The sequence below is a fragment of the Suncus etruscus genome, chromosome 4 (genome assembly GCF_024139225.1).
Source record: "Suncus etruscus isolate mSunEtr1 chromosome 4, mSunEtr1.pri.cur, whole genome shotgun sequence".
Lineage (NCBI taxonomy): Eukaryota > Metazoa > Chordata > Mammalia > Eulipotyphla > Soricidae > Suncus > Suncus etruscus.
In genome coordinates this window covers 116,391,590-116,402,284 of record NC_064851.1, presented here as the reverse complement: position 1 = coordinate 116,402,284, position 10,695 = coordinate 116,391,590, and positions in this window count along the sequence as shown.

Genomic DNA, 10,695 nt, shown 5'->3' with positions numbered 1-10,695 from the left:
CTCTTGCCTCTGGACTCAGGAATTACTCCTGTCCATGCTCAAGGTTCTATATGGGATATCATGAATGAAATTCAGAGTCAGTCTCATGCAAAGTCTCATGCAAAAGAAATGCCCTAAGCGCTACTATTGCCCCTAAAGCCACTTTTTTAAAAATAAATATTTAATTATTTAAGCACTTGGTTATGAAAATGTCCCTAGGTTGGGTTTCAGTCATCAAATATATGCTACTCTTTAGGACTTCTCCCACACACATTCAATAAATGAGCAGTGTTTATTGCAGTATTATAAAATGTTTCCCATTTTGTTAATGTTTTTCTTTGAGATTTCAATATACATACATAGTTTGTGTCCATCTAGCACAAATTATTATTTTTTGTAGAATATAAATACTTTAATATCATAGAATTTCTCCTATGATCATCTAGCTTAGGAGAACCATTCCCACCTGATTAAAAGTCAAGTAGGAAGAAAAGATTTGGCTGTCTTGCATTTAAGAGAAGTTTATGAAATGGAGTTCAAACCTTTGCAAATGGAATAGACTTCCTATTGTAGCATATGTTGGGGTGAAGAAAATTCATGCTTTTTTATGTGGTTGCCTACAGAAAGAGAGATTAAAATGTATCTGTCCTGCTTGGGCACCAATTCATATAGCCTTTAAAAAATAAAAGATCTCAAACTAGCTTTGTTTTTGCTTTTTCCTTATGCCTCAGTCTTTTTTCCTTCTTTTCTTCCTTTCTTTTGATATGTCCATTGTCATTTATAACTATGTTAAATCCTTTCCTTTGATATATCCATTGTCATTTATAACTATGTTAAATCTCTAGAATTCAAGTCATTGAGCATATAAAACAAGCAACAATGAATTTACTATTAGATGGCTCCTGAGCATCAAGATACCTTGGCTGGTTATTTATTTTCTTCATTTTTCTTTCTTCAGTAAATTTCTTATCTATTTTCTTCCATTTCTTTGTTGAGATTAGTAAAAGGAATGAATATTTTATACTTCATTTTATCTAGAATTTATTATTTAGACTTTAAACTTAATTTATGAATCTTATATCAATATGGTAGGGAAATTAGTATAGCTATTTAAAGTTGGTACACAGATGACATTACATCAGATGAAGGAAATATTTGAATTAGGACATTGCTATTGCCCTTCTTGGATCAAACCTAAAGATGCTCATTTACTGTACATGTCTCTAAACAAGACTATGTTCTGTGAGACTCAGGGAAGCACATGTGGTACCTGAAGTGGATCTGGGATTTGCCACATACAAAATATGCATCTCACCACTTGTATTATCTCACTGACATCTTCAATTAAAAATTTGTAAAGCAAAATTTTGTATGACAAATTTATCAAAATGAAAAAATATATATTTTAAGTTAGGTAATGGTTTTCTTAAAAGTGATTCATGTCTGATGGAATTCATACATAAGAGAAAATATATCAGCAGATGGAAAGAAATTGGGAGTTTGGTACCCTGCACAATGCCAATAAAGAAACAAAGAGCAGCCCAACATAAATTAAACATAATCAACTTAGAAAGCTCTGGTCATCTTGTAAGGGAACAAACATACTGACACAAGTTCAATGGGATTTAATGCTAGGCACCATTTTTATGTGCCCCAGTATGACCAGGCATCTACTGGAGATTCCCAAAGCATTGATAGTGTCTCCCTATACTTGCCAGAACTGCAGAGTAGCCACAAGTATTTACTGTGTGATTGAAATTTCATCCTGATTGGTTGAGAATAAGTCATAGGCCGAGGTCTCCTCCTGGAATAATTGCATACCAAACAACAAAAACAAAACAAAACAAAAAAAAAATCAGGGAATTCCACTACAGTTTTCCTGAAGACTTTGTTCCCCTTCTCTCCATATTTAGAATCGTTTATGGCATTGAAAATCAAACAAAAACTAAAGTAGTTTATCTCTTTGTCAAAATATGTAACAGTGACATATTAACTAGATGAGTAGTGAATTCCCAATTTAGCTGCTATGTATGGTACATTAAAAGCTTGTTTAAATAAAACACAACCTTAAATGAAGTAAAAAAATATGCTATATAAAATAACCTTTTGAAGTACTTCTGTGATTATTATACGTTTGCCCTTTAAGGGCATGTTTAAAACATAATAAAAGGGAAGATTATAATAATTGCATCATACACTGCTTAAAAAGAAATGTATATCCACTTACAATTTACTAAAATTTTTCCAAAAACTACCTAAGTATAGAGCTCTTGTGTGGGACCCCAGTGAGCCTGATGCAAGGGTGAGTAAGGGTCTCTTCCAGCCCATAGTCCTTGAGGCCAGACTGGATGGGGGAAGACTGAGAGCCACAGACCACTCAAAGGGAAGTATTGTCAAACAAATGGGCTTTGTTTATTGAAGGTAGGTACAAGGCTTTTAAGGGTAAACTTTAGGCTGAAAATAGAATGTGGATAATACAGCTTAGGCATTACAGCAACAAGATGATATGTGAAGACAATAGTCACAAGGAACATAGCATTATGGATTTGGATTTGGATGATATGAAAAGAAAGAGGTTACAATTCCCATAGCACCATTAAATTAGTAAGTATGTAAAGATAGAGGTTGCAATGCTTATGGCACTAGTAGCCTAGACAGATTGTCCTGGATGACTTGCTTCTTAGCTCATCCTGCACTTATAACAGAGACTTTCTTTTTCTTTCTTTTTCTTTGACATCTTCAAAAATTAATTTATTTAAAGAAAATGTATCATATAGTTGACATATGATTATAATACATTTGTTTCAGAATGACAGAAAGTGAAGTTATTTAAAAATTAGAAAGAAAGTAGAACTAAAAAAGATAATAAAAATGAAATAGTAATATGGAAAAAAAGAAAGAAAAGTTCATTAGCAAGTATATTCGTGAAAGTTATTGTATCTCCAATAAAGCCATTTTTACAATCATAGCAGAGGGTTTAGTAAGCTCCTTTTTATGTAAGAGTTAAAAAAATACACTAAAAATGATGTGTGTGTGTGTGTGTGTGTGTGTGTGTGTGTGTGTGGCAGTTGCTGTTTGTATAGGCACAACAAATATGGGAGAAAAGGAAGGGAAAAATCTTTGGCCTATAAACAGGGAAAACTTACCCATGAACGGAGACTTTCTTTTTTTTATTTATTTTTTAATATCTTTATTTAAACATCTTGATTAGAAATATGATTGTATTTGGGATTCAGTCATGTAAAGAACACCCCCCTTCACCAATGCAACATTCCCACTACCAATGTCCCAAATCTCCCTCCTCCCCACCCCATCCCCACCTGTACTCTAGACAGGCTTTCCACTTCCCTCATTTATTTACATTGTTATGATAGTTGTCAGTGTAGTTGTTTCTCTAACAGCACTCACCACTCTTTGTGGTGAGCTTCATGTCCTGGGCTGGACCTTCCAGCCCTCCTCTCTTTGTCTCTAAAGATTATTGCAAAAATGTCTTTTATTTTTCTTAAAACCCATAGATGAGGGAGACTATTCTGAGTCTATCTCTCTCCCTCTTATTTATTTCACTCAGCATAATATATTCCATGTACATCATGTATAGGAAAATGTCATGACTTCATCTGTCCTGACAGCTGCATAATATTCCATTGTGTATTTGTACCACAGTTTCTAGCCATTCATCTGTTGAAGAGCATCTTGGTTGTTTCCAGAGTCTGGCTATTGTAAATAGCTGCAGTGAATATAGGTGTGAGAAAGGGATTTTGGTATTGTATTTTTGTGTTCCTAGGATATATCCCTAGGAGTGGTATAGCTGGATAGTATGGGAGCTTCCTTTCCAGGTTTTGGAATCTCCATATCGCTTTCCATAAAGGTTGAACTAGATGGCATTCCCACCAGCAGTGAAAGAGAGTTCCTTTCTCACCACATCCCCACCAGCACTGCTTGATTTCCTTCTTTGTGATATGTGCCAATCTCTGTGGCTTGAGATGGTACCTGATAGTTTTTTGATTTGCATCTCCCTGATGATTAGTGATGTGAAACATTTTTTCATGTGCCTTTTGGCCATTTGTATTTCTTCTTTTTCAAAGTGTCTGTTCATTTCTTCTCCCTAAGTTTTGATGGGATTAGACGTTTTTTCTTTTATATTCAAGGCTAGCTTGCAGAAATCCCCTTATTTCCCAGCTTCTCTCTCCACATCTAAGAATCTTCCATTGCTGACAAGGCATCAGTATATCACAATATTAGAACTTGTAATAAATTAATTATGCCTAAGAATATGCCCTGGCAGGTATGCCTCATTCTGCACTCACATTACTCCTTTATGGCAAATTGACTTCCTATTGGTTGGATCATTATGGATTAGCAGGTAATTCTGAGATTGGCAAACAAGCCTAATTTTAGCCAAGGATTAACATCCAACTTGATTTTACTAGAAATACCTACTTTAGCTATTTGAAGAATGAATTCACAAATGAAAATACAAAATAACAAGGTGTTTTAAATTAAGCAAATATCTACCTTGTATATGGATAACCATACCAATATAATATATTGTATGGGAAATATGTACTTTAACACATTGTGAATATACAAATATTAACTAGGAACATTAGAAGGATGAAAAACTAGAAAGATAGTTTATAGTGAGTAATGGAATCACTGTCTCACAAAGGCAAAGATTGATTAATGACAAAGTGAAGAAAAACATCATTTTCATATTTTATTTGTGAATTAGATTACATAGTTATATACATTATATACATTAGTTATAATTAATGGATATTTCACACACTTCCCATAGAAGTATAATATATATTGTATGAATATATATGTGTATATATACATATATATAAATATATATATATATATTGTATTTGAACATAAGTTAAAAAATTAATTCTGGAAATATAGATAAATAGATTTAAAGGATATTATGTGTACTGGCAATGTAACACTAATATTTCTGAAAAATATATTTATTACTGGTGAATATTACTTCACTTCACAAGATCTAGCATTGTATTTCTTGCTAATAATTTATTTTGACAATGTGTGACTATAATTAACATGCCACTGATATTGTAATTCTCTACAATGAGCAGTATTTATAGACTAACCATTACGTCATTGAGAACTATTATCAATCTACCCTTCAGTTACAAACTTACTTTTAATTGATATTATCATTTTCTTTAAACATATTTAGAGAATGTGTGAAAGTGAGTTTTGAAAACTAAAATTTAAAAGTAAGCTTGTATGAAATAATTCAGGGATGATAAAGAATAATTTAACTTTAGGCTTCTCTCTGTTAAGGCTTATGTAATTCTATCATACTATTGAACCCTGTATTATTTGAATCAGCTCACTAGGCTTGAATTTATACTTAAAATTTTGATAACCAGGATGAAGTTTCATAAAAAATAAGAATCTCTGTATTTATATCCTGAATGTAGTAAAAATCTAAACTAAAGAAGTAAAATATTCAAGGACTGAAGATTGAACCAGAAAATACCAATAGAAGTGAATTCACAACAGGGCAGCAAGAGGAATAAGAAGTGTAAGAAACAAAACAGGATTGAAGAGAAAAGAAAACAAAAGAGAAAAAAATTGTAACATCAGTCTTTCTGGTTATCTAATCATTGTTGTAGATTTTTTAGTATATGACTGAATTGACCTTGTTCAAAAGTTTGAAGTCATGATGTCCTTTTAATAAAAACTGATTTAGAACAAGAATCACTGGCTTCCTAAGAAGACCCTCATTTATTTCTTTTAATATGGGAAAATCAGATAAATCTATACCTAAAGTTAAATAGGCATATACATAGATACAACTGAAAACAAAATTACCACTTTAAAAAAAATCAATAGAGTGCATTTTCTTTTTCTAAGTAAGTGTTCATTTCCTCAAAACACTATAAAGAGGTAAGTAAAAACATCTATACAGTTGATAAAAGTTCTGAAAACTAATTCTGTAAAATAATAGTTATATTATTGTTGCTAAATTACAAATATTACTTGTTATTACCTTATTACACCATAGCAATGCTTTATAAACTTTAATTGTATGATAAAAATACTATTTATAATTATGAATAAGTTACTTTGTATTATTTGAATTCTGTTAGGCTTTAACATTTCAAGATTTTTAGAATATTTAAAAACTTTGTTATAGTTTTTTATAGCTGTTAACTGCATACAAATATTCAAAACTGGAATTCCTTGTTTTTTAAAGAGATTCCATGTTAGTCTTTTTATTTATTAGCTTCCCAAATGCCCTATATAGAAAGAGTTGGTTTTATGTTTAAAGCATATTTACATGCTTTATCTTTTCTGATTATTTTGTTTTGTTTTGTTTTGTTTGTTTTTGGGCCACACCCGGCTCCTGGCAGGCACGGGGGACCATATGGGACACCGGGATTCGAACCAACCACCTTTGGTCCTGGATCGGCTGCTTGCCCACTGTGCTATCTCTCCGGGCCCTTTTCTGATTATTTTTATATTTTACTGAATGAGTGGTGGCAATTTATATATTAAACAACTTTCATTCAAGATAAATCCACTAAAATTCGAAGAGGGAAAATATTAAATATTAGGTCTTATTCTCATCTATTGTTAACAAATTCTATTCCCAAACTATATAATTGAAATGGACTCTATCATAAGATACATGCATATCTTATGAAAGAGATGTTGAAAATATGGACATGATGGGGCCGGGAAGGTGGCGCTAGAGGTAAGGTGTCTACCTTGCAAGCGCTAGCGTAGGACCGAGGTTCGATCCCCCGGCGTCCCATATGGTCCCCCCAAGCCAGGGGCAATTTCTGAGCGCATAGCCAGGAGTAACCCCTGAGCTTCAAACGGGTGTGGCCCAAAAACCAAAAAAAAAAAAAAAAAAAAAAAAGAAAATATGGACATGCAAATATCCATCAGGACATAGATAATGTATATGTGAACCAGAGTAGTGCCATTACACAGATTGGGCTTGAACCTAGGACAACAGTTTTGCCCAGCACCAGGAATGATATAAGGGAAACTTCTCTCCTTGGCTCTAGGAGGGCATGTACTAGATAAAACAGGGCTCTTAAGTTGCATGACATAATCTAACATCTGCTTTGCTTAGATAAGTGTTAGAAATGCAGGTGTGTGCCTTGAATACATGAGCTGACCATGTATAAATTGTGTGCCTACCTGACTCTCACAGCTCCAAGTCGCTTTGACTTGCAGGCCTTCAGTTCTGAGTTTTAATAAACCTATAACTGTTCTACTCTCTCTGTGTCCTCTGTTCTGTGCTGTGACCAGCCACCGAACAGTACATAAACAAATGCTTACAGTCATATATTTATTTACATGCTATATAAACATGATTTTAGGAATCACTTTTTATGACCATTTGGAAGGAACAATTCTATATGATCCTATTAATGTGAAGCCATGGGTTGGGGATGTTCAGGTATTTCAATATTTTCAGGGATGAAAATACAGAGTAGTTTAATTGCTTCAGAATTAGTTTGAAACAAATGGAAAAGTTTATTCAAAAGCACAAGAGAAAGAAACTGTCCTACCAGGAAGGATTTAGCAAAACAGGAAATTTGAAAACAGAATTCTTGTGTGGTTTTTCGTTTGTTTTATCACTTTGATTGAGGTACTTGGATTTACAATACTGCTAATTATGCTTTTCAAATCTACCTAATTCCAATGCCACACACTTCACCAGAAAACTTCTTGTTCCAGGGTTCCTCTAAGCACTCATCACTTCTAGCAAACTCAGTTCCTAGGTTAAAATTGTGATGACTTGAACCATTTCTTAGGCTTTTAAAAAGGAAATTGAGATATTCATGTTTGCTATCATTGGGATTTCCATGTTTTTCTAAGGAGAAAAACAGTAACTAAGTATCAGTGGACCTTTCTTTGTTGCTTAGGAATGACATGTTTATATAGGTCCTTTTCAGTTGTAAAAATAAGATTAACATTCTGTATTCTGATTTAGAGTAGTGGTGCAGTTTTAAGACCATTGGGTTACTTATTTGGCCCTTTTTCTTAGTACAGCCTGTTGTCTAGCCAAGAAGCCTGAGATTTAGTTTATGGACATTATGTGCTGCGGAGTTCATAATTTTAGAACCATGGGGAATTGCAGCAGTGTTTTAAAGTATATATAGTTATGAAAAAGAGGCCACTCTGCAACTAGTTATTATGCCTTTTATTCTTTATTTTATTTTATTTTATTTTAATTTTTTGTCCAAACCTAGAAGTGCCCAGAGTTTACTCTACTGCATTTCCTTTCATCAATCACTCCTGGCAGGCTATGGCACCCATATGGGTGATGGGGAGTAAACCTGGATCTCTTTGTGTCTGGCAAACACACTATCCTTTATATTATATCGTCTCTTAGGCTCAATGTTTATTTCTACCACCACCATCTACTGTAGGTTGTCCGCTTCCAATTTACTTAAAAAAAAAAAAACATTGTTTCATTTTGTCTCAGAGTAATACTGGCTGTAATAACTCAAACAATGTAGGTATTATGTCAGTTAGGTTAAATTACTTAGATATTAAACTTGAAAATGTTAATTGGCTTATTACTAAGCCAAACTAATTTTTGATAAAAGCACTGATAAAGTGATGTGTTCTTTTAGATACAATGGAAATGAATTTGGAGTTGACATTCTGGCATAATAAATCAATATGTTGATATATTCTTGGATTTAAAATTCTTAGTTAAAAATATGTAAAAGTGGAGAGGCAGGCTGCACCCAAAAAATTCCACATGCCAGTTCTTCTGTTTCTCTTCAGCTGGTATGTTGGGGGCTCTGGGCAGATCAGCTAGCCATAGGCCCCCTGGGCTGACCACTTAGCCCAGGGAACTGAGATCCCCCCACGTGAGAGTGGTCTTCAGGGCCATGCCTGGTAAATTGGGACCTGGGGGGGTAGAGAAATTCCTCCCCTATGCATCCACAAAGTATAGAGGCAGGCTGAACCCAGAAGATTCCACATGCCAGTTCTTCTGTTTCTCTTCAGCTGGTATGTTGGGGGCTCTGGGCAAGACAGCTAGCCATAGGCCCCAGGGCTGACCACTTAGTCCAGGGGACAGAGAACCCCCATGCCAGAGTGGTCTTCAGGGCCAAGCCTGGTAAATCGGGCCCTGGGGGGAAGGGGAGGGAGAGAAATTCCTCCCCTATGCATCCACAAACTACAGAGGCCAGCTGTACCCAGAAGATTTCACATGTCATTTCTTCTGTTTTCATCTGGTATGTTGGGGGCTCTGGGAAGGATAGCTAGCCATAGGCCCCTTGGGCTGACCACTTAGTCCAGGGGATTGAGATTCCCCCATGCCAATGTGGTCGTCAGGGCCACGCCTGATAAATTGGGCCCTGGGGGAAGGGTTGGGGAGAGAAATTCCTCCCCTATGTATCCACAAACTACAGAGGCAGGCTGCACTCAGAAGATTTCACATGCCAGTTCTCTGTTTCTCTTCAGCTGGCATGTTGGGGGCTCTGGGCCAGACAATTAGTCATAGGCCCCCTGGGCTTATCACTTAGTCCAGGGAACTGAGATCCCTCAAGCCAGAGTGGTCTTCAGGGCCACTCCTGGTAAATTGGACCTGAGGGGAGGGTGGGGGAGAAAAATTCCTTCCCTATGCATTCACAAACTACAGAGGCAGGCTGCACTAGAAGATTTCACATGCCAGTTCTTCTGTTTCTCTTAGCTGATATGTTGGGGGCTCTGGGCAGGACAGCTAGCCATAGGCCCCCTGGGCTGACCACTTAGTCCAGGGGACTGAGATCCCCCCACACCAGAGTGGTCTTCAGGGCCATGCCTGGTAAATCGGGCCCTGGGGGGAGGGTGGGGTAGAGAAATTTTTTCCCTATGCATCCACAAACTACAGAGGCAAGCTGCACACAGAAGATTCCACATGTCAGTTCTTCTGTTTCTCTTCAGCTGGTTTGTTGGGGGCTCTGGTCAGGACAGCTAGCCATAGTCCTCCTGTGCTGTCCACTTAGTCCAGGGGACTGAGATCCCCCTAAGCCAGAGTGGTCTTCAGGGCCACACCTGGTAAATGAGGCCCTGGGGGGAGAATGGGGGAGATAAGTTCCTCCCCTATGTATACACAAACAACAGAGGCAGGGGCTGGGCTCAGAGACTCCACATGCCAGGACTTCAGGGTGTCTTTGACCGGTATGTTGGGGCCTCTGGGCAGGACAGCTTGTCATAGGACCCTGAGCTGACCACTTAGTCCAGGGGACTGAGATCCCCCACACCAGAGTGGTCTTCAGGGCCATGCCTGGTAAATTGGGCCCTGGCGGAAGGGTGTGGGAGAGAAATTCCTCCCTTATGCATCCACAAACTACAGAGACAGGCTGCACCCAGAAGATTCCACATGCCACTTCTTCTGTTTCTCTTCAGCTTGTATGTTGGGGGCTCTGGGCAGGATAGCTAGCCATAGGCCCACTGGCCTGATCACTTAGTCCAGGGGACTGAGATCCCCCCAAGCCAGAGTGGTCTTCAGGGCCAAGCCTGGTAAATTGGGCCCTGGGGGGAGGGGGAGGGAAAGAAATTCCTCCCTATGCATCCACAAACTACAGAGGCTGGCTGCACCCAGAAGATTTCACATGTCAGTTCTTCTATTTTCAGCTGGTATGTTGGGGGCTCTGGGCAGGACAGCTAGCCATAGGCCCCCTGGGCTGACCACTTAGTCCAGGGGACTGAGATCCCCCAATGCCA